Genomic DNA, 23642 nt, shown 5'->3' on the forward strand with positions numbered 1-23642 from the left:
CGCCTTATTGCAGGTAAACTTGCCAAGGGACATGTAAGCAAATATTAACATTGCTGTATGTATACTTTTGACCCAGCACATTTTCAGTAGAGCCATAATAAATTCATAAAAGAAGCAAACTTCATGAATGTTTTTTGTGACCAACAAGTATGTGCTCCAATCACTACATCACAAAAAAATAAGAGTTGTAGAAATTATGTATATGTATTGTGTATGTAAACTTTTGATCGCGACTGTACATATATACAGTATATGACTTATTTTTATAATTTTTTTTAACTTTCATCACTTAAATATCTATAGATCAACTTGAGATCTTTTCGTTGCCATGAAAGTTATTTTTTTGTTTTATGCCCCCTTTTTTCCACAAAGAAAACCCTTTTTTTTAAATCTCCCAAACATTTTTCCCATTTAAAGCACCAGTTCCGATGGCAGCAGAACAGGCCCAGAGCATAATACTACCACCACCATGCTTGACGGTAGGAATGGTGTTCCTTTGATTAAAGGCCTCACCTTTTCTGCTCCAAACATATTGCTGGGTATTGTGGCCAAACAGCACTTTTGACCACGAGTGTATGTTAATGGTCATCCCGCATTAGCATTGTAGCTAGTGGGCAAGTCATATTCACAAGGCCAAGAGAAGATAACAGAAAAGACTACCAACAATATTAAGATTTAGGAAATACATAATAGCAATAGATAAAATAGACATAAAGACTGCAAATAAAGGAAAGAAACGTGGAAACATCTCATTTGGGATGAAACCCGGCAGGACTAATGAACTTCCTACCGCGCCTCTCCCCTGCCATGTCCCTCTGCCCCCTCAAAAGGGTGACGTAAGGGGCACAAAGGGGCCTAGACCCAGAGGAAGCACAGTGTAAACAGCAGGCATTGACTCCACGCCAGACCGGGGCCTGCTGGTTTGTTTAAAGGTCCAGAGTAGCTGAGTGTTCAATACGTGCAGACACGACATGGCCGTGTGAAAACTGCACAAAAGCCGCACAATCTCTGCATGAGTTACTACTTTGATTGGGGAAAGCAGAAATGATGTTGCAGTTCCAGAAAGAATATTCCAATGGGGCATCAATGGACCACACAAATTACACACAGCGCTCAAAAATCTGTACGATTTTGGTAAGCTACAAAGCCGCACCGCTTAATGGATTGTTGAAGCATTATGACTACCGTATGTGTAGTGTGATTCAAAATATGAGTATTACTATGGTGTGTGTATAAGGACCGCAAAATGGAACTCATTAGCAGACATATTATCTGCCGTTTTGTTTCGCAATATTATGCAAAAACTTTTCTTACCTTCTGGTACCTGCTGATGTGTATTTGGGATCTGCATAAGTCCTGAAAACGTGCGCGCATCCGCCACTGTAGACTACCGTCCTTGCACGTTACGCTGGTACAACAAAGGTGACGGGGAGAAGACGCTGTCGAAGTGGAGCCACATAAATAAGACCGCCCACATTTTGACCAAAGAACCACCATCACATGTTATGTAGACCACAAGAAAAAAATCATAATATGACCCCTTTAATGCATCTTATAATCCGGTGCGCCTTTTGTATGAAAATCGACCTGAATAGACCCGCTATTCGGCAGTGCGCCTTATAATCCGGTGCGCCCTATGTTCCAGGAAAATACGGTACCAATGATAATAATAACACAATACACACAAGTTGTTAATAACCCCTTCTACAGAACTTAATATGCTTTTTAAGACTAAAAAGAATATATATTAGATAATTTTCCCATTTTGACATATAACATTTAAATAATACAATTATTTTATTTTTGAACATGTCATACCTGCCAACTTTTGAAATCAGAAAAACCTAGTAGCCAGGTTAAAATGTTGCTAAAACCATCACTTTTCTATCAGTCACAGTGACTTTTCAAAACAAAAATATTACAGCAAAAATCATATGGGTTGATTGACATGTTTATTCTGTAAGCTAACTTCAATAGTTTGAAATTATTTTGACAGTTAATGCCAGTTATCCTGTCAACCTTTCACAAGACTTCAATTTGTTAATTGAAAGTATAAACAGTATAAACACTTTTTACAGTAAACAAATGGTAAAACAGTACTAAACAATTCCATTAAAAAAAAATTGGTGTCATTATTAACTTTCTGTCCAAGCTTGTATAATCTACTGCCTTGTTCAATTGTAAAAAATATTCTGTGCCTAAAATTCGCATTTCTATCACAATTATCATACTGTAAACATGGTAAGCTAACTTCATTAAAATTAATAATCCTGTCAATAGCATGGAATTACAATTCAAATGTAGTTTTTTTGTAAGCCTTTCAAAAGAATTCAAAATATGAAAAATTAATGAAAATTAATTTAAGCCATCAGACACTTGAAAAGTGGCACATCACATCTCTAATGTAATCATTTTAACTTTTCAACAGAAATAGCACTGCAAAAATATTAAGGACATACTTCTGTATTTTGGTAGTTATGCTGTCAACATTTAACAAGATTTCTTCAACTTGGACTTGAAAGCATAAATAGTATAAACACTTTTAACAGTATAACAGTACTAAACAATTCCAATAGATAACATTGGTGTCATTACCTTTTTGTGGCTAAAATCCAAATTTATTCTATCAGATTGATCATACTGCAAAAATGATATGGTATTTGTTTTTTTGTCCCAACGTGGTCTTTTACATCGCTAATTCCTCCGTGTCCGATCGAAAAATCTTGTCTGCACAAGGTGCAATTCGCGTAGTTTTCACCCTTTTTGGAACGGATAATTATTCCCGGATAGGCTTTTGAATATTCTTCACGGAATGACTGCAGTTTTCTTTTCGGTTTAAGACTCGTTTGCGATTTTTCTCCGGCTGATTCCATGATCGTTCGCTCGTTTGGAAACAATGGCAACTGGTGCCTCGTGCTTGGCAGCGGTGCTATAAATAGCCTCGCGCATGGCATTCGGAATAGCTCGATAGGAAGTTACGGGAAGCAGTGTCGATTGTCATTGTTGTTACGCGATTTCGTGAATAAAACTTAAAAAAAAAAAATTGTTTTAATTAATGAAAAACCGTATTTTTTATCACTGCAACCGTAACCCGGAATAGATTGATGAAAACCGTACTAATTACGGGAAAACCGGAGTAGTTGGCAGGTATGACATGTGTGTCATTTGACAGCCATATTATAGTATAGTGTTTGTTTAAATGTATAACTATCCAAGGATCTATCTTCTTCTGAGTCACGGGGGCAGCAGCCTGAGCAGAAAAACTTCCCTCTCCCTGGGTACTTGGTCCAAATCCTTTCTGGGCGGATCCCAAGGTGTTCCAAGGCCAGTTAGAAGTCATAGTCTCTCCAAAGTGTCCTGGGTCTTCCACAATGCCTCCTGCCAGTTGTATGTGCCCTGAGGGAGGCATTCTAACAACAGTAGTTAACACATCTAGCTCCTGTAACTGTGGAAGAGCAGTGGCTTGACTCAGAGTTCCTGCTGGATGACGGAACTTCAGCTCTATTTCTAAGGAAGAGCCAGTTTGGACTCTTGTACCTTGTCCTTTTGGTCCTTACCCAAAGCTCATAAGTGAGGGTAGAAATGTAGATTGGTAAATTGAACGCTTTGCCTTTCTGGCTCAATTTCCTCTTCACTACGATGGACTGATGTAAGGTCCTCTTCAATCAGCCTGTTGATCTCGCGATCCCTTCCTCCGTCATGGTGGATACGACCCTGAGGTACTTGTAGAACTCCTTCACTTTGTGGAAGATCTCATCCCCGAACCTGTAGATGGCACTCAACCATTTTCCAGGCAAGAATCATAGCTAACCTTTATTATTCAGGCATGAGAGCACCCTTTGAGGAAAAAATGAGAAATATTTCAATCAGCACAAAATGCTGCCACGCAAGTCCTGAAAGAACATTTTGAAAATGAAGACTACATTTCCTGCATTTGGGTGCATTCCTATACTATATTTTACCTGATCTGAGCCGAGGATGTCGTTGTGGCTTGTGCAGCCCTTTGAGACACTCGTGATTTAGGGCTATATAAATAAACATTGATTACATTTATTCTTGTCTACCAACCTCTTTTGGCTGTCTTTTTGACACTCCCATGTAATGTACCATAGAATTTTTAGGTTTTTTTAATAGATAATTTACTAACATTATCATCATTGAAAACGTCATGTAAAATTCTATAACATGCATCCAAAGAACTCAGAAAACGTTTCCCATTTGGCAACTCGATCGTGTAGCCACGCCCCCTAATAATATACTTCCGGTGTTGCGACTGTCAAAAATAGACCTCGCTGGCTACTAATAAATGCTCTAAGACTACAACTGGTTCAGAACTAACTGTTGGGATTGTAATCATCCAAATATGATTAGTAATAAAGTAGTAATCCGTCAACGTTGTTGGAGAGTTCCAATCGGACAGGTTTTCATGAGACACCTTTTCGGCTTTGAGAGTTGACATTAGAGTTGTTAGCATTTTTGCTTTGGATCAATACTAACTGAGCACAAAAGTGATTCGCCCGGAAAAGGGTGGAGTGCCATCTCCGGGTTGAGTAGGAGAACCTGAGGAGTTCAAGTACCTTGGAGTCTTGTTCACAAATGAGGGAAGAGTGGATGGTGAGATCGACAGGCGGATCGGTGCGGCGTCTTCAGTAATGCGGACGCTGTATCGATCCGTTGTGGTGAAGAAGGAGCTGAGCCGGAAGGCAAAGCTCTCAATTTACCGGTCGATCTACGTTCCCATCTTCACCTATGGTCATGAGCTTTGGGTCATGACCGAAAGGACAAGATCACGGGTACAAGCGGCCCAAATGAGTTTCTCTCCCTTAGAGATAGGGTGAGAAGCTCTGTCATCCGGGAGGAGCTCAAAGTAAAGCCGCTGCTCCTCCACATGGAAAGGAGCCAGATGAGGTGGTTCGGGCATCTGGTCAGGATGCCACTTGAACGCCTCCCTAGGGAGGTGTTTAGGGCACGTCCAACCGGTAGGAGGCCACGGGAAAGACCTAGGACACGTTGGGAAGACTATGTCTCCAGGCTGGCCTGGGAACGCCTCAGTATCCCCATGGGAGGAGCTGGACGGGGAGAGGGAAGTCTGGGTTTATCTGACCTCGGATAAGCGGAAAAAGATGGATGGATGGAGTTACTGATAGGTGATGTTTAAAGATGACATACTGTGTCCTGCATTGGTGCGTACATACGGCATGTGAGGCTGGTCCGTCATTCTCAAAGGAAGCGTCCTAATATTAGCATCCAGGTCAGGTGACTAGAAGTGTCAGACGACGACAAAGAGCACACAGCAGACACATTTGTGATATTTTCAGATAGGACGGAAAGGACACGGTTCAAATCCAGACTTCCTCTCGTGTCCAGAGAGAGAGTGGCAGCGGAGCTGACTGACAAAAGAAACATTGCAGAATCAACTTGCAATGCAGCAGCAAAAAGGACACGTTGACGAGAAGCAGATGTCTTCTAACAATGTCTATGTATCCCGTTTAAATATCCGCCATTAGAACGTGTTACTTTGACATTTGCCGAGCCGTTCAACGGATTCACTTGAAACTTGAAAAAAACCTTAAAGACATTTACACTGCAGACCAAAGTGGCCCAAATCAGATTTCTTCTAAATCAGATGTTTTCAGCTGACTGTTTACACCGCAAGTAAAATGTGAACTTTATCAGACTCCAGTATAAACGTGCACAGGCCCCAATGTGGCCCCAATGTGGCCCCAATGTCACTAGCATGCCCAGTTCGATAAAGTGAAAACAAAAGAAGTTGACTGGATTCCATAAATGAACAAGGACTACTAAATGAACAAGGACTACTACTACGCAACTACTACAAAATTTTTAAAAATTTAATGAAAACATCTTAAAAATGAGTGGTTTTGAGTGAAAATAAGTTAAAGTAACATAATTTATAAATGCAGGCCTCGAATTTTAGTGTTGCGTTAAAGGAGAGCTCATATTTTACGGCACCAAGGCAAACATGATTTTCTTTCAAGGCAAGATATATATATATATATATATATATATATATATATATATATATATATATATATATATATATAATTAATTTTGAAAGATGGCACCTGATGGCCATAAGAGGTAACTGCACTTTGTGTCCATATAGTTAAAAATAGTGTTCATGTATGAGATCTAGGCCTGACAATTATGGCCAAAGTAATAATTAAGATTATTGTTATCAATATTGAAATCATGATTACTGATTGTTAGGTAAAACAGTGTTGGGGTGTGAACGTAATACCATCATGTCATTTGTAATGTCTAAATGGTATCCATATATTTCAAGACAAATATTAGGTTTTTTATTCTTAAATAATATCAACTCGTCAGCTTTTTGTCATTATTTTATCTCTATTTTTACATTTTGATAGAGGGAGGTTTTTTTTGTTTTTGTTTTTTTTAAAGTTATATACATTTATATGTAGATGTAGATGCTGTATCGGGACAGATCCATTAAGAGTTTGAGCAGAAATATGTCATATAGGAATTAACTATAAAAAATAAAACATTAACAAAATGATGTGTCACATGAATGATTTTTGAAGAAATACCTTTGTGACATGAAAAAAACACATGTAATGTAGTAAAAAAACAAAAAAAACATGGCGTTTACTTTTTGATATCAAAATAAAACACAAAGCAGTTTGGCTAATGAAGATGAAGTCTAATAAATAAGCTTTGTTCTTCTCCAACCCCTCCTTGATTATTCAGTACACCAGTTTGGCCAACAAAAAAACCCGGAGTGATAACTCTCACATTGAATACACAATCTTCACAGCCTACGTTCAGTTTGATAAGATGACAAAACATTTTAGCTAGTATTGATGTTATTAGAACACTGATAAAGTTTGCAGTTAAATAAAGAACGAGTGAACATCCCAGTAAACAAACTAAAGACTTTATAAACAAGTTATGACAACGTTCATGGTGCAAAACATCAAATAGTTTTCTCCTTTGCTGTATACTTTTAGTGTTGGGACAAGTGTCTCCAATATTGTCCACACCTGTCTCCATCTAAACACAGCAGTGCGCTCTTAAACGCACGGCGGGAAGCGAGGGAAAATGACGTTAAACCGAGCGCTTGGCTCAGTTTACTCCGAGGGGAAATCTCCGCAGCAAAGTCCGTGTAGCTTGTCCGCCATGACTATCAAGCCAAACGACGCTAGTGCGCATGCTCCCGACTACGTGTTGCCGAAAATGCATTAATAAATGACTTTTTTTCGGTAATTAAAAAATTAGACGGACGTTACTAACCGTCTGGATTTTTATCGCTAATTATCATTATATAATTTATTGTTACATCACTCGTCCATTAACAAGTAAAAAGTCAAGGGCGGTCACGGCATGTTCTTGCCGCAAATGTTGGTCAATTTTTGGGGCATTACGGCAAATGACAAAGGCGGTTGCCGCGGGTAAATTCGAGCCCTGTGGTAGTCATTTGTAGGATTTTACTACGTTTCATTTTGCATGACCCTCAAACGTCAAAATAACGTTAAACATTTGTCAGTCGCACATGGATATTTGCAGCTTCTGGGTTTGCTGGAAATCAGCCTTTGTCGGTTCTAGTAAAATAATTGTCAGCAGTTGGCTAGCTAGCATCAAGATTTTCTGGTGATAGTATTTGAAAGATGTAAACAACACTTGAATATGCAGTGTTCTGGTAAATTATCAGTAAAGAAATAAGTGCAGCTGAAAGGGACAAGCGGTAGTAAATGGATGGATGGTTCTGAGTGTTGTTTACGTTGACAAAAAAATAGCTAAATGACGGAATCTTGTTTTAGCTTGAACCAGTCAAGGGATTTGTATAATTCTGCTGCGAGGTCTGCTCCAAAAAGATTCCATAGTTGCAATATGATAGTAGTTCTATCATGACAGCAGAGCACAGTGAACCGGTTGTTGCTGAGACACGACCGAGATCCTTCCGGATACTCTTTCATATCTGTTCAATCAGAAAATGGCCATTGAAAGGTCAAACTACATTGCCTGTAAGGTATGAGAGAAAACAAGAGTGCTAAAGAGAAGATAATTTGTTTAATGTGGTGTTCTAATTCACATTCAGGCTACTATTATGAAGACTATCTCCCAAACATGTTTAATAAGTGTGACTAATAACTCATGGAATGTGCGCCTGTAGGCATAGCAAAGTAGATGTTGGAGATGTTATTTGGCGGTTGGACTTGCTTATGAGGTCTCATTAACAATTCAAAGTAGATATATTCTGGAATGTTTTATAACCCTCCCAGGGATCTCAAACTCACTTTATATAGGAGGTAGAGTCTCGGTGTGGCAAAGTATTCGCTTCAAATTGAATCCGTCAACTACTCCTACCAGCAGGTGTAGTAGTGACTCTGAGCTATGGTAGGCCCTGCGTCGTCAGGATTGTACAATTGAATGTCCGAACAGTATATTTTGAAACTGTTCCCCAGGAGATGGTCGGAAACATTCTGCTTGCTTAAGGGAAGTTGCTCTTTGTGTTGCCCAATGTGTGTTAGTTGTGCTGTAATATTATATTTAATACCTAGGGATGTCCCGATCCAGGTTTTTGCACTTCCGATCCGATACCGATATTGTTTTTGCACTTCCGATCTGATACCGATACTGGCCTATCCGAGCATGTATTAAAGTTTAAAGTTATTTAGCCTACTTAGTTGTCAGAATCATGTTGAAAAGGGTTTTAGTACTCTTGATAACAACTAGCCAGCTGAATTAGGTGAGTTTGAATAGTACACAATGGTTGGTAACAAGAAACTGACCTGTTTATTCAAGGAGAAACACAAAATAGACAAAATTATACATGACAAACAGAAATGGCATCATTGAACTAGGGCTGGGCGATATGGCCTTTTTTTAATATTGCGATATTTTAAGGCCATATTGCGATACACGATATATATCTCGATATTTTGCCTTAGCCTTGAATGAACACTTGATGCATATAATCACAGCAGTATGATGATTCTGTGTTTTGATTGATTGATTGAGACTTTTATTAGTAGGTTGCACAGTGAAGTACATATTCCGTACAATTGACCACTAAATGGTAACACCCCAATAAGTTTTTCAACTTGTTTAAGTCGGGGTCCACTTAAATTGATTCATGATACAGATATATACTATCAGATATATACTATCATCATAATACAGTCATCACACAAGATAATCACATTGAATTATTTACATTATTTATAATCCAGGGTGTGGAGGGGGGCGCCGGATGTAAGTGTCAAAAAGACAGCCAAAAGAGTTTGATATGAGAATAAATCTAAAGTTAAAATATAGGGTAGAAATGCACCCATTTGCAGGAAATGTAGTCTTGATTTTCAACATTTTCTTTCAAGGCTTGCATGTCTACATTAAAACATTCTTCTTCATACTGCATTAATATATGCTACTTTTAAACTTTCATGCAGAGAAGGAAATCACAACTAAAAAAATCACTAATTTTTTCATACGGTGTTGATGGGGAAATTTTTGCCTCGGCATTTTGATGGTGTGGACGTGTGGCACCGAACGGAGATAAGCGTCTCGACAGACGTTACAATATTTGAACAATGATGACGAAAACTGTTTTCTATGTCGTGTCCGTGTGTCGAAAATTGTCATGCGCTTATTTTTTTTATTTGATTTTGTGCGTGGCATAGATTTGCCGTGCGCAGAGGACGCTTGAGCAGGCGCGCACCTTAGCGGCTGCGCTAGCATCACAGCTAACGTTAGCCATGCTGCTACCTCTCTGCTGGGAGAGGACATATACGTATGTGACGTATGACGTGACAGTATGTGACGTATGACGTGACAGTATGTGACGTATGACGTGACAGTATGTGACGTGTGTAAGAAGGTGCGCTTGCTGTCTGTGAGAGGGAGACACAGGAAAGAGTGAGAAGAGCCTGTCGTGTAATGCCAGCAGCTAAAAGCAACTGCGTGAGAATCCACAGACCTGTGGATGTGTTGAAGGTGTGCTGGAAAATGCGGAACGGAAATTAGGGAGCAGCAGAAAAGTGGAATGTATTATTTAAATCGGTGCGTTGGAAAACACGGACCGGAGTTTTTTTTTAAACTGGATCTGGATCGCCATTTTCCCATGCCTTGCCGATACGCATTTTTTGGCAAATATCGGCGGCCGATCCGATCCAAATATCGGATCGGGACATCCCTATTAATATCAGCCGCCCAAGGAGGTAGAGCAGCAATTGATTGATTGATTGAACCTTTTATTAGTGGATTGCACAGTACAGTACATATTCCGTACAATTGACCACTAAATGGTAACACCCCAATAAGTTTTTCAACTTGTTTAAGTCGGGGTCCACTTAAATCAATTCATGGTAAGGGGTAATTAACCCCCTGCATTACACAAATGGTCAGTTACATAGGGCGCACCGGATTATAAAGCGCATTGCCAATGAGCGGGTCTAGTCAGGTCTATTTTCATACAAAAGGCGCATTAAAGGAGTCATATTATTATGATTTTTTTCTAAATGTAAAACACTTCCTTGTGGTCTACATCAGTGTTTTCAACCACTAGTGTGCCGTGAGATACAGTCTGGTGTGCCGTGGGAGATTATCTAGTTTCACCTATTTCGGTTAAAAATATTTTTTGCAAACCAGTAATTGTAATCCGCAAACAATGTGCCGTCGTTGAGTGTCGGTGCTGTTTAGAGCTGGGCAGAGTAACCGTGTAATACTCTTCCATATCAGTAGGTGGCAGCAGGTAGCTAATTGCTTTGTAGATGTCGGGAACACGTCGTGTGAGACGACGATGGTTCGTTGTGATCACAATATGCAGACGACAGCGGGAGGCAGCGTGCAGGTAAAAAGGTGTCTGATGCTTAAACCAAAAATAAACAAAAGGTGAGTGCCCCTAAGACAGGGGTCGGAAACCCGCGGCTCCGGAGCCGCATGCGGCTCTTTGCTCACCTGATGTGGCTCAGCTGCATACTTGCCGACCCTCCCGATTTTCCCGGGAGACTTCCGGATTTCAGTGCCTCCCGCAGAAAACTCCCGGGAATAATATTCTCCGATTTTCACCCTAACAATAATAATAAGGGCGTGCCATGATGGTACAGCATTCAGCGCCCTCTACAATCTGTGCAAACAGCGTGCCAGCCCAGCCTTTTGTTGTATGCATCTTCTGCTTGCACATGTAAGTGACAACAAGGCATACTTGGTCAACAGCCACACAGGTTACACTGACGGTGGCCATATAAAACAACTTTAACACTCTTACTAATAATGCGCCACACTTTGAACCAAAACCAAACAAGAATGACAAACACATTTCGGGGGAACATCTGCACCGTAACACAACATAAACACAACAGAACAAACACCCAGAATCCCATGCAGCCCTGACTCTTCCGGGCTACATTATACACCCCTGCTACCACCAAACCCCGCCCCCACCCCAACCCTGCTCCCCCACACATCAACACCCCCCCCCCCCCCCCCCCCCCTCCGTGCGTAGGTTGAGGTGGGCGGGGTTTGGTAGCAGGGGTGTATAATGTAGCCCGGAAGAGTCAGGGCTGCATGGGATTCTGGGTATTTGTTCTGTTGTGTTTATGTTGTGTTACGGTACAGATGTTCTCCCGAAATGTGTTTGTCATTCTTGTTTGGTGTGGGTTCACAGTGTGGCGCATTATTAGTAAGAGTTTTAAAGTTTTTTTATACCGCCACCGTCAGTGTAACCTGTGTGGTTGTTCACCAAGTATGCATTGCTGTCACTTACGTGAGCAAGCAGAAGCCCCATACAACGTGTGGCTAGGCCGGCACGCTGGTTGTAGTGGGCGTTAAATGCTGTACCATCACGGCACGTTCGAGAGAATAATAGCCCTGGAATTCGTAGTCTGCCGGAAAGATCGGGCGGGTTGACAAGTATGACGCTGTCAAGCGCCATTCGTATAAAACTCGCGGGCCGCACTAACATTCAATTTTCATATTAAGGTGTGGGCCGCGTGTCTGAGACCCTTGGTTTATACATAGCACAAAGCAAAAAATAAACTTTGTATGCAGTGTTATTTTATTTTAAATTTCAAAAGATTTTTGTGGCTCCCATTGTTTTCTTTAATTTGTGAAACTGGTCAAAATGGCTCTTTGAGTGGTAAAGGTTGCCGACCCCTGCCCTAAGAAAAGGCATTAAAGCTTAGGGAAGGCTATGCAGAACGAAACTAAAACTGAACTGGCTACAAAGTAAACAAAAACAGAATGCTGGACGACAGCAAAGACTTACTGTGAAGCATAGACGGCGTCCACAAAGTACATCCGTACATGACATGACAATCAACAATGTCCCCACAAAAAAAGATAGCAACAACTTAAATAGTCTTGATTGCTAAAACAAAGCAGATGCGGGGAATAGCATTTACGGAAGACATGAAACTGCTTCTGGAAAATACCGACAAAACAGGAAAAGCCACCAAAATAGGAGCGCAAGACAAGAACTAAAACACTATGCACGGGAAAACACCAAAAAACTCAAAATAAGTCATGGCGTGATGTGACAGGTGGTGACAGTACACCTACTTTGAGACAAGAGCTATAGTGATGCATGCTTGGCTATGCTTTAAAGTCATATCCAACAATTGAGAGAACGACTTTTTATTGTTTACTGAGTTTCATTTTTTAATGATTTCTGCTGGTGGTGTGCCTCTGCATTTTTTCAATGAAAAAAATGCGCCTTGGCTCAAAAAAGGTTGAAAAACACTGCTCTACATTACATGTGATGGTGGTTCTTTGGTCAAAATGTTGCATAGATGATGTTTTACTGATCATCTTCAAGTCGCTTTCTGACAGTCTCTTCAGGATGCGCCGTTTTGTGGGCGCTCTTATTTACGTGGCTCACCTTCGACAGCGTCTCCTCCCCGTCATCTTTGTTGTAGCGGTGTAGCGTGCAAGGACGGGAGTGGAAGAAGTGTGAAAAGATAGAGCTAACTGTTTTAATGACATTCAAACTTTACTTCAATCAATAACGGAGCAGCATCTTCTCATCCGGAAATAACAACAAGTGAAAAACCGTCTGACCGGAACTCTCTAATAACTAAAGTTCCTTGGGTGGATAATGTAAACTCACTACACCGGTATGTTTTAGTGCTTTCATGGCGAGTTCACTGACAGATATAAGTAAGAACTTTACACTACTTTATATTAGAAATGGCAATAGTAGAGGATGAATGTCCCATAACAAGAAGATAGAGAAAAAGAAGAAGTTTATTGACTACGTCGTCGGCAGGGACTACAAAGGCGGACGCCCGCAAATTTTCAGGACTTATGCAGATCCCAAATACAGATCAGCAGGTACCAGAGGGTAAGAAAAGTTGCTTTTGCATAATATTGCGAAACAAAACGGCAGATAATATGTCTTACCTTATACACACACCATAATAATACTCCCATGTTGAAGCACAGTACAATCCATCAAGTGGTGTGGCTTCAAAGTCCTACTAAAACATCTTTATACATTTTTGAGCGCCATGTGTAATGTTCTATATTTTCAATGGAACATATACAAGTTTTGTGTTGTTTACTTGAGTCATATTGCAGTCTACACGTATCTCTTATGTGTGACTGCCATCTACTGGTCACACGTATCATTTCACCATGTACCAAATAAAATAGTTCTTTGTATGCTCCTATATGGACCCCAGGAATCAGCTAATGGGGATCCATTCAATAAACAATAAACAATAAGGCGCACTGTCGAGTTTTGGGAAAATGAAAGGATTTTAAGTGCGCCTTATATTCCGAAAAATACGGTAATTGCTTGACAGCCATGTGTAATGCGCTATATTTGCAATGGAACATATACAATTTTTGTGTTGTTCACTTCAGTCATATTGCAGTCGACACGTATCTCTCGTGTGTGACTGCCATCTACTGGTCACACGTATCATTTCACCATGTACCAAATAAAATAGCTTCGAGGTCGGTAAGCACACCCAAAATGACTCCGCACATTAGGCGCACCGGGTTCTAAGGCACTGTCGAGTTTTGAGAAAATTAAAGGATTTTAAGTGCGCCTTATAGTCCGAAAAATATGGTAATTGCTTGACGGCCATGTTTTTAACCAATCTTGCCTCAAATTTCACAAGCGTTTGTCAGTCCCTTCAGGCTGCATAACAAAATGCGTGGTGACTCGGCAAAACAACTAAAAGTTGCAGTAGGTTGTTGGCATACTTGCCAACCTTGAGACCTCCGGTTTCGGGAGGTGGGGGGTGGGGGCGTGGTCGGGGGTGGGGCGGGGCGTGGTTAAGAGGGGAGGAGTATATTGACAGCTAGAATTCACCAAGTCAAGTATTTCATACATATACATATATATTAGAGATGCGCGATTTGCGGGCACAACCGCGGAGTCCGCGGATTATCCGCGGATCGGGCGGATGAAATTAAAAAAAATTAGATTTTATCCGCGGGTAGGGTTGGGCGGTTAAAATAAAAAAAAATTAGATTTTAAATAGTTAAACCAATTCGGAAATATATATACATAGTTAAATGTTGTTACCCACATACGAAAAACGAGCAGGCACCTGCTGCATATGCCACAACAGAAGAAAAAAAAAAAAAGAGATGGACACTTTTACGGAGCGGAGAAGGGACGCCTCGCCGGGGTCCGGGACCGAGGCCCCTTCCCCCGAGAGGGCCCCACCAGGAGCCGTAGCTGAGGCGATCCGCGAGAAGGGCCCGACGCACGTCCAGGGTCACCACCGCGCCCACCGCACCGACACCCCGCCTCGTCCGCCTTCGCCGCGGCCGGCATCACGCGCAGCAGGTAAGCAGCTTACCTGCCCGCCACCCCCGTGGCCGGGGGCTCGTAACAGGGGTCGCTCCGCCCGCGCAGCTTACCTGCCCGCCACCCCTGTTGCCAGGGGCGCGTAACAGGGGTCACTCCGCGCGCAGTGCGCTCACGAAAGGGGTGGGGCTCACCCTGGTTGATATAGACAGCAGGACGGTGGCCATGGAAGTTGGAACCCGCTAAGGAGTGTGTAACAACCCACCTGCCGAATCAACTAGCCCTGAAAATGGATGGCGCTGGAGCGTCGGGCCCATACCCGGCCGTCGCCGGCAGCGAGACGCGCTTGGAGGTGCGCTCAGCGCGGCTCCCATATGATTGCGCACTGGTGTGCGTCTGGGTCGTGACAGCGTGGCACGCGAATGTCCGTATTGCATTGGATCAGTCTCCTTTCTTTAACAGGCAAAAGCTTTATAACCTCACTAATGCCTTGCATCGTCTATATTAGATATATAACAACGGGCGGGTGCAATTCTGATCAAATGTTAGGTCGGGTGGATGGCGGATGGTTGACGACTTTCTGATGCGGTTGCGGATGAAATAATTGCCTATCCGCGCATCTCTAATATATATATATATATATATATATATATATATATATATATATATATATATATATATACATACATATATATATATATATACATATATATATATATATATACACACATATATATATATATATATATATATATATATATATATATATATATATATATATATATATATATATATATATACATCCTGAAAATATGCAAACAAAACTGTGTTTAGATAGTTGATACTTCAAACTTGCATAAATAAATATTAAGGAATATAACATAACTTGGCTTCTGAGAGTTTCAAAATGTAATGAATAAAATGCTAAAGTTGTTGATAAACAAGCAATTATTTTAATAATTAAATATGGTCATTTTAAGAATTATTATGACAATTTAAAATCAATTATTTCAAATATGTTTATTTTAATGTATAATTCTATGGCTGGATGTAATAAGGAGTCAGGAAAAAATACAAATAAAAATACAATTAATTTTGATGTTTTTAGCAAAATATAGTAATATAGTTTTTTTTGGTTTTTTTAATTAATAAATACATTTATTTTTAGGTAAGATAAACATAATAATGCAATTTATCTCTAGTCTGGATGATTTAGTTCTTGTCACCCTGTTGTCCTCCCGTCGTGAAAAAAGGCTGTCCTCACTCAGGTCCGCATGGAGCTGGAGGGGGCGTGGCCTCCAGCTCCGGCTGAAAATCGGGAGATTTTCGGGACAATATTTGTCCCGGGAGGTTTTCGGGAGAGGCGCTGAATTTCGGGAGCCTCCCGGAAAATTCGGGAGGGTTGGCAAGTATGGTTGTTGGTAGAATGTGTGAGAAATGTTGGGAGATAATAATACCAGCACTATTTGTTTGGAAAAATGTTCACTCTTGGGTGTTTTTTTTTGTTTGTTTTTTTCCAGTTCATGACTGTATCTCATGACGATGTGCATGTCATTAAGAACTCACACAAAGCAAACATGGACTGTGGATTCATTGATCGGCTCTTCTCAGCTAACAAACAGGTTTGCACAGTCTGAGATGAGCGCTGGTTGATGGGAAGGTTTTGTGCTGCCCGAAAACCTGCACATACAATCGAAAGTTCTGTTTTCTGTGTTCTTTATCGTTGGTTTATGTACAATATAACCAGCGGGTATTTTTTTCCCAGGCTATTTTGTCAAGAGTTACACATTTTAGTAAAACACACATTTCCATTGCAGAAGGTACTAGTTCTCAGGTGGTTCTGATGTAGAGATGTTTTGGTGCCAGAGGAGGAACCAAATGTGCAGGAAAAGTTGGCGCAAACTCGCTTTTGATAAGAAACATTGTTCTCAGCCTCAAAGATTCTCACCATCAGGGTGGAGTCCCACGCTTCTCTCGCTTGATCTAACGCCAAAACACGCTGACTAAACCCTCCCTTTCCAAACAGGAAGGACTTTTTCTGTTGTCACAGAGCAGTGCTTCTCAAATAGTGGGACGGGTCCCCCGGGGGGGGCGCCTGAGAGTTTAGGGACTTCCAGTATTAGAGCCTTTTTTTTTAGTCTTGAACGATACACAAGCCTCCAGCTAGGAGGCAGCACTGCTCAAATTAATCAACAGCACCATGTTGTTGCTTGTGCTAAAACATGCTTGCATACAAATAAAATACAGATATATCCTACCGTATTTTTCGGACTATAAGTCGCTCCGGAGTATAAGTCGCACCGGCCGAAAATGCAAAAGAAAGAAAGAAAAAACCATATATAAGTCGCATTTTGGGGGGAAATTTATTTGATAAAAACCCAACACCAAGAATAGACATTTGAAAGGCAATTTAAAATAAATAAAGAATAGTGAACAACAGGCTGAATAAGTGTACGTTATATGAGGCATAAATAACCAACTGGTATGTTAACGTAACATATTATGGTAAGAGTCATTCAAATAACTATAACATATAGAACATGCTATACGTTTACCAAACAATCTGTCACTCCTAATCGCTAAATCCCAGGAAATCTTATACGTCTAGTCTCTTACGTGAATGAGATCAATAATATTATTTGATATTTCACGCTAATGTGTTAATCATTTCACACATAAGTCGCTCCTGAGTATAAGTCGCACCACCGGCCAAACTATGAAAAAAACTGTGACTTATAGTCCGAAAAATACGGTACATATACAGTGTTTCCCACAGGACAGGCATCTATTTGTGGTGGTGTGGTCAGGTGGCGGGGGGGGGGGGGGGGGGGCGTCAGCGGCGATGACCAAGAAGAACGCGGAGTTGGAATATAATTACAACAATTTATGTACATATTTATATACAGATTTGAACAATTAGTGATTCACTGAAATATATTTATTAATTGTGGTTCTTACAAAAAATATATCTTATAAAATATAAAAGCTAAAATGTCTCTTAAAGCTCTGCCCCTTTAATTAGTGAATACTAAATAATTTAACTTTAGCCTACTACTACAACCATATTATTTACCAGCAACATGAAGTGAAACAGAGGCAGAGGTGTCCTGCCACAGTCAGTCAACCTCCTCCTCCTCCTCCTGCTGCTGCTGAACAGGTCGCACCTGTGGTCCGGACTGTAGGCCTACCTCCTCTCCAAGTCGAGCCCTTTTCGGCCGTTGAAAATATTTTTCTATACTCATCTGTGTGAAGGAGTGAACATCCAACATTAGAATTTATTACTAACGAGCAGAAGCGCTCTATGTAGAGTGCCGTCTAACCTTAAGCGGCAGCAGCTCAACACATGCAGGGTTCAATGTTAAGGTTTTTTTCTACTTGCCTGACTTCTCAAATGTACTTGCCCCAATATTTTTACTTGTCCTGCCTAGGTTTTTTTCTGGCTGTGTAGCTCATGGCTTATATCTTACTAAAATTCTTCCCGTTGACTATTTACAACACTACACAGTATTTATTAGGGCCCGCATGGCCCATTGCATAAGGACTCCCAAAGGGAGTCCTTATGCAATGGGACATAAGGACCTATTGAATTTGTAAGGTTTTATTATTATTATACCGGCCGCCTCTTTGAGCACTAATTTGACCCACTTAACATGCTTCAAAACTCACCATATTTGACCCACACATCAGGACCTGCGAAAATTGTCTTTTAATGAAAAAACTGAACCCCAAAACTCAAAATTGCGCTCTAGCGCCCCCTAGTAAAAAAAAAAAAACTAGACTGCCTGTAACTCCCACTAGGAAGGTCGGAAAGACATGAAACAAAATTCTCTATGTAGGTCTGACTTAGACCTAGATTTCATAATTGTACATCCTTGGGCAGAAATCAACAGAAAGTTGGCAATTCCCCCTTCAAGACAAAAAAGTACTAAAAACAGTCACTTTTGCCTCTTTGAGCTGTAATTTGACCCCCTTAACATGCTTCAAAACTCACCGAACTGAACACACACATCAGGACTGGCAAAAATTGCGATTTAATAAAAAAACCTAACCCCAAATCTCAAAATTGCGCTCTAGCGCAATTTTGAATAAAACGCTGAAAAAACTGCTCCTCGGAAGAAAAAAATGACAAAACTGCCTGTAACTCCCACTGGGAAGGTCGGAGAGACATGAAACAAAAACCTCTATGTAGGTCTCACTTAGACCTACATTTCATAGATTGACAACCCCCCGCAAAAATCAACAGGAAGTTTGCTATTCCCCCTTCAAAACAAATATTTTGTAAAAACCGGTCACCTTCCTTCAAAAACTATCTCCTCTGAGCGCGTTTGTCGTTTCGGCTTCAAACTAACACAGGAGAGAGATTGAACCCTTGTGTATAAAAGTACAGAACAGCGTTTTTCTAACTGCTCCGGTTTTGATTTTATGACCCTTCAAAGAACCGCTGCGCTGATGCTGCTGCGCTGCTGTTTTTTTAAGATGGCTGCTTAAAAGCAGGAAGCACCAGCGTGCCTACACAATGCAGACAAGGTAGGTACACTAGACAAAAGTATTGGGACACTTATGACTACCACCGGACAAAAGTATTGGGACACTTAGGACTACCACTGGAAAAAAGTATTGGGACACCTACACTGGACAAATGTATTGGGACACTTAGGACTACAACTTGACAAAAGTATTGGGACACGTACTACTAAAACTGGACAAAAGTATTGGGACACTTAGGACTAGCACCTGCCAAATACGCGGGCCCGACCAACGCTGCTTGCAGCTTTAATTATTATTATTATCTATAATTACATTTAAATGGCATTGCATACATGTAAAATTAAATGCTATTTCACATTATTTGACCAGTAGCAGTTACACTCATCTGAACAGGTCAGCCACCTGTTTAAAGCCCGATCACAGTTGAAATCTTGAAATGAAGGGCCTTTAATGACCAAAACATTAACCTGGACAACATTTTAACAGCTGGTTGGCTCAGATTTTATTCTTTTCATTGCATTCACATGCTGCAGTGGACAGTGGACAATTTAGCTTCAGTCCACGTGTGTTTATTGACAACAGGGTTATAACCTGGACACGTTAGCTCGTCGGTATGAAAACAGGTGATTGTTATTACGTCCGTCTGCCCTGGCCCCCGAGTCAAACAGCGGCGGTGTTAATGAAGCAGCGTCAGGCTGCTCACCGTCAGTGAAACGCTCGGTGAAATCGCGGATTAACGTTAAATATATGACGAGCCGCGAGCGATGCAGCTATAACCTATCTACCTATAACACCTGTAAAAATGAAGCAATGCTACCACGCTAGCAAGCGTTAGCTAGCCGGCTATGAGCCACCAAGCTGCTAACTATCGCCAAAAGGCACCATTTAAGTTTTTTTCCCCATGGCATCCTGGATCAAGGCTTTCAGCAGCTTTTGGACGTTTGAGGTAGAAACGTAGGAAGCGCCATCATTATGAAAAGTAGCCGGCTAGTATTTTGATCCCGTCTGTCCCTCTTCTTCTTCTTCTTCTTCTTCTTCTGGCCAACCAGGTGAATTAAGTGCTATTGGCGGAGTTACAATGCATAGTAGGCTACCGCCACCTACTGCACCGGAGTTGTAACTACAAGCAACATTCACAGACAGTCCCATTGCTTTTATGAGCGGTCGAGCGAGTCAAAAGCCGAAAAATCCATTCGTGGCGGACGTAATTCGTTCGTGGCGGGCCGCCACAAATAAATGAATGTGTGGGAAACACTGATATATCCTTCAAAGACTGCTAACAGTTAAACTAGTACTTGTTATATAGTGAGGCGAGCGCGATACGGTGACTAAATGCCGTTTTCTAAGTCATTACAATCCGACTACTGTAGGCCATAGTCAAAATAAACAATTAGGACACAAACGGAATGATTTTACTCCCTCATTTCTATCACTCAACACTAGGAGTGTTCGGTTCGGAGTTGTACCGAACGAGTTTCCACATGGACATATTAAGTAGCGTAACGCACGTTGTGTAAACAATGCACACCGAGGCACAACACATGGCATGCTAGCAGCTAACGGGCTAGGATAGACTGACCATACGTCCTCTTTTCACCGGACATGTCCTCTTTTGCGGAGCTGTCAGGGCGGAGTTTCTTAAATGCCTCAAATGTCCGGCATTTTGAGTTAGTGTTGCGTGTATTTTCAATGTACGTTCATGGTTAAGAAGGGGTTGAAAACAAAACAAATTGTGCGTGCAGCAGCATTGGTGAGGGAGGGGCAGAGACAGAGAGAGAGAGAGAGTTATGATAAATGTGCATGCGTCGCCAGGCTCTGCTTTTTATCCATAGATTTATCACAGTTTGCCCCGGAGGCCATTTGCGGCCCACAGCTAATGTTTTAAAGGCCCACGGCACATTCTAAAAATACTATTAAAATAAACAAAACCATAACAAAAGTGAAGTAAAAAAGCTTAAAGGTTAAATGTAATTTAGAAAAAGTTGCAATGTTGACTAATAAAACAAAGCCGTTTTTTTTTCTTTCAAACTGTCATTGCTCAAAACATAATATTGAATTAGGGATGTCCCGATCCAGGTTTTTGCACTTCCGATCCGATACCGATATTGTTTTTGCATTTCCGATCCGATACCGATACTGACCGATACCGATACTGACCGATACTGGCCTATTCGAGCATGTATTAAAGTTTAAAGTTATTTAGCCTACTTAGTTGTCAGAATCATGTTGAAAAGGGTTTTAGTACTCTTGATAACAACTAGCCAGCTGAATTAGGGGAGTTTGAATAATACACAATGGTTGGTAACAAGAAACTGACCTGTTTATTCAAGGATAAACACAAAATAGACAAAATTATACGTGACAAACAGAAATGGCATAATTGAACTGGGGCTGGGCGATATGGCCTTTTTTTAATATTGCAATATTTTAAGGCCATATTGCGATACATAATATATATCTCGATATTTTGCCTTAGCCTTGAATGAACACTTGATGCATATAATCACAGCAGTATGATGATTCTATGTGTTTTGATTGATTGATTGAGACTTTTATTAGTAGGTTGCACAGTGAAGTACATATTCCGTACAATTGACCACTAAATGGTAACACCCCAATAAGTTTTTCAACTTGTTTAAGTCGGGGTCCACTTAAATTGATTCATGATACAGATTTATACTATCAGATATATACTATCATCATAATACAGTCATCACACAAGATAATCACATTGAATTATTTACATTATTTATAATCCAGGGTGTGGAGGGGCGCGTCGGATGTAAGTGTCAAAAAGACAGCCAAAAGAGTTTGATATGAGAATAAATCTAAAGTTAAAATATAGGGTAGAAATGCACCCATTTGCAGGAAATGTAGTCTTGATTTTCAAAATGTTCTTTCAAGGCCTGCATGTCTACATTAAAACATTCTTCTTCATACTGCATTAATATATGCTACTTTTAAACTTTCATGCAGAGAAGAAAATCACAACTAAAAAAATCACTAATTTTTTCATACGGTGTTGATGTGGAAATTTTTGCCTCAGCATTTTGATGGTGTGGACGTGTGGCACCGAATGGAGATAAGCGTCTCGACAGACGTCACAATATTTGAACAATGATGACGAAAACTGTTTTCTCTGTCGTGTCCGTGTGTCGAAAATTGTTATGCGTTTATTTTTTTATTAGATTTTGTGCGTGGCAAAGATTTGCTATGCGCAGAGGACGCTTAAACAGTGCGCAATTGCACAGGCGAGCACCTTAGAGGGAGCGTTGCTCGCACGACTGCGCTAGCATCACAGCTAACGTTAGCCATGCTGCTACCTCTGTGCTCGGGGAGGACGTATACGTATGTGACGTATGACGTGACAGTATGTGACGTATGTCGTGACAGTATGTGACGTATGACGTGACAGTATGTGACGTATGACGTGACAGTATGTGACGTATGTCGTGACAGTATGTGACGTATGACGTGACAGTATGTGACGTATGTCGTGACAGTATGTGACGTATGACGTGACAGTATGTGACGTATGACGTGACAGTATGTGACGTATGACGTGACAGTATGTGACGTGTGTAAGAAGGTGCGCTTGCTGTCTGTGAGAGGGAGACACAGGAAAGAGTGAGAAGAGCATGTCATGTAATGCCAGCAGCTAAAAGCAACTGCGTGAGAATCCACAGACCTGTGGATGTGTTGAAGGTGTGCTGGAAAATGCGGAACGGAAATTACGGAGCAGCAGAAAAGTGGAATGTATTATTTAAATCGGTGCATTGGAAAACACGGACCGGAGTTTTTTTTAAACTGGATCTGGATCGGCATTTTCCCATGCCTTGCCGATACGCAATTTTTGGCAAATATCGGCAGCGGATCCGATCCAAATATCGGATCGGGACATCCCTATATTGAATCAAAATGATTATGAATTATTGACCTATCCAAGGTTCTGATTACTTCACATCAAATACTCCACTAAGAAAAATATTTTTGGTGGAAGATTTTGCAAATTTGGTAAATAAATAACCCCAAAATGTATATTTTGTTGTTTTCGTACTGTACCGAAAATGAACCGAACCGTGACCTCTAAACCGAGGTATGTACCGCACCAACATTTTTGTGTACCGTCACACTCCTAGTAATAACTAAATAAATACATATCAGGGTCTCAATTGTACTTCAGTTTAGGGGGGGGTATGATTTGTTTTATCCATAATTGAGAAGCACATAGTGAGTCTTTGCATGCATGTTTACTAGTAGAAGATGTACAATTTGTATTTGCAACATTAAAGATGGCATAAATGTGATTTTTACTGTGCATCTCCCACACTGGCTGCTGATGAGATGCATCATTGGCTTCCAATCAATGCACATTTGGGCAAAAATGTCCTCTGGTAGGACAAGGAGCAAG

At 40.8% G+C, this 23642-nt stretch overlaps 1 protein-coding gene across 5 annotated transcripts in view; it reads right to left on the reverse strand.

Moving 5' to 3' along the window:
- Positions 1–23642, reverse strand: part of map7d1a (MAP7 domain containing 1a) — a 111424-nt gene that overhangs the window by 87181 nt on the left and 601 nt on the right. The window lies entirely within an intron of this gene.

This window comes from Nerophis lumbriciformis, linkage group LG04 (assembly GCF_033978685.3).
Source record: "Nerophis lumbriciformis linkage group LG04, RoL_Nlum_v2.1, whole genome shotgun sequence".
Lineage (NCBI taxonomy): Eukaryota > Metazoa > Chordata > Actinopteri > Syngnathiformes > Syngnathidae > Nerophis > Nerophis lumbriciformis.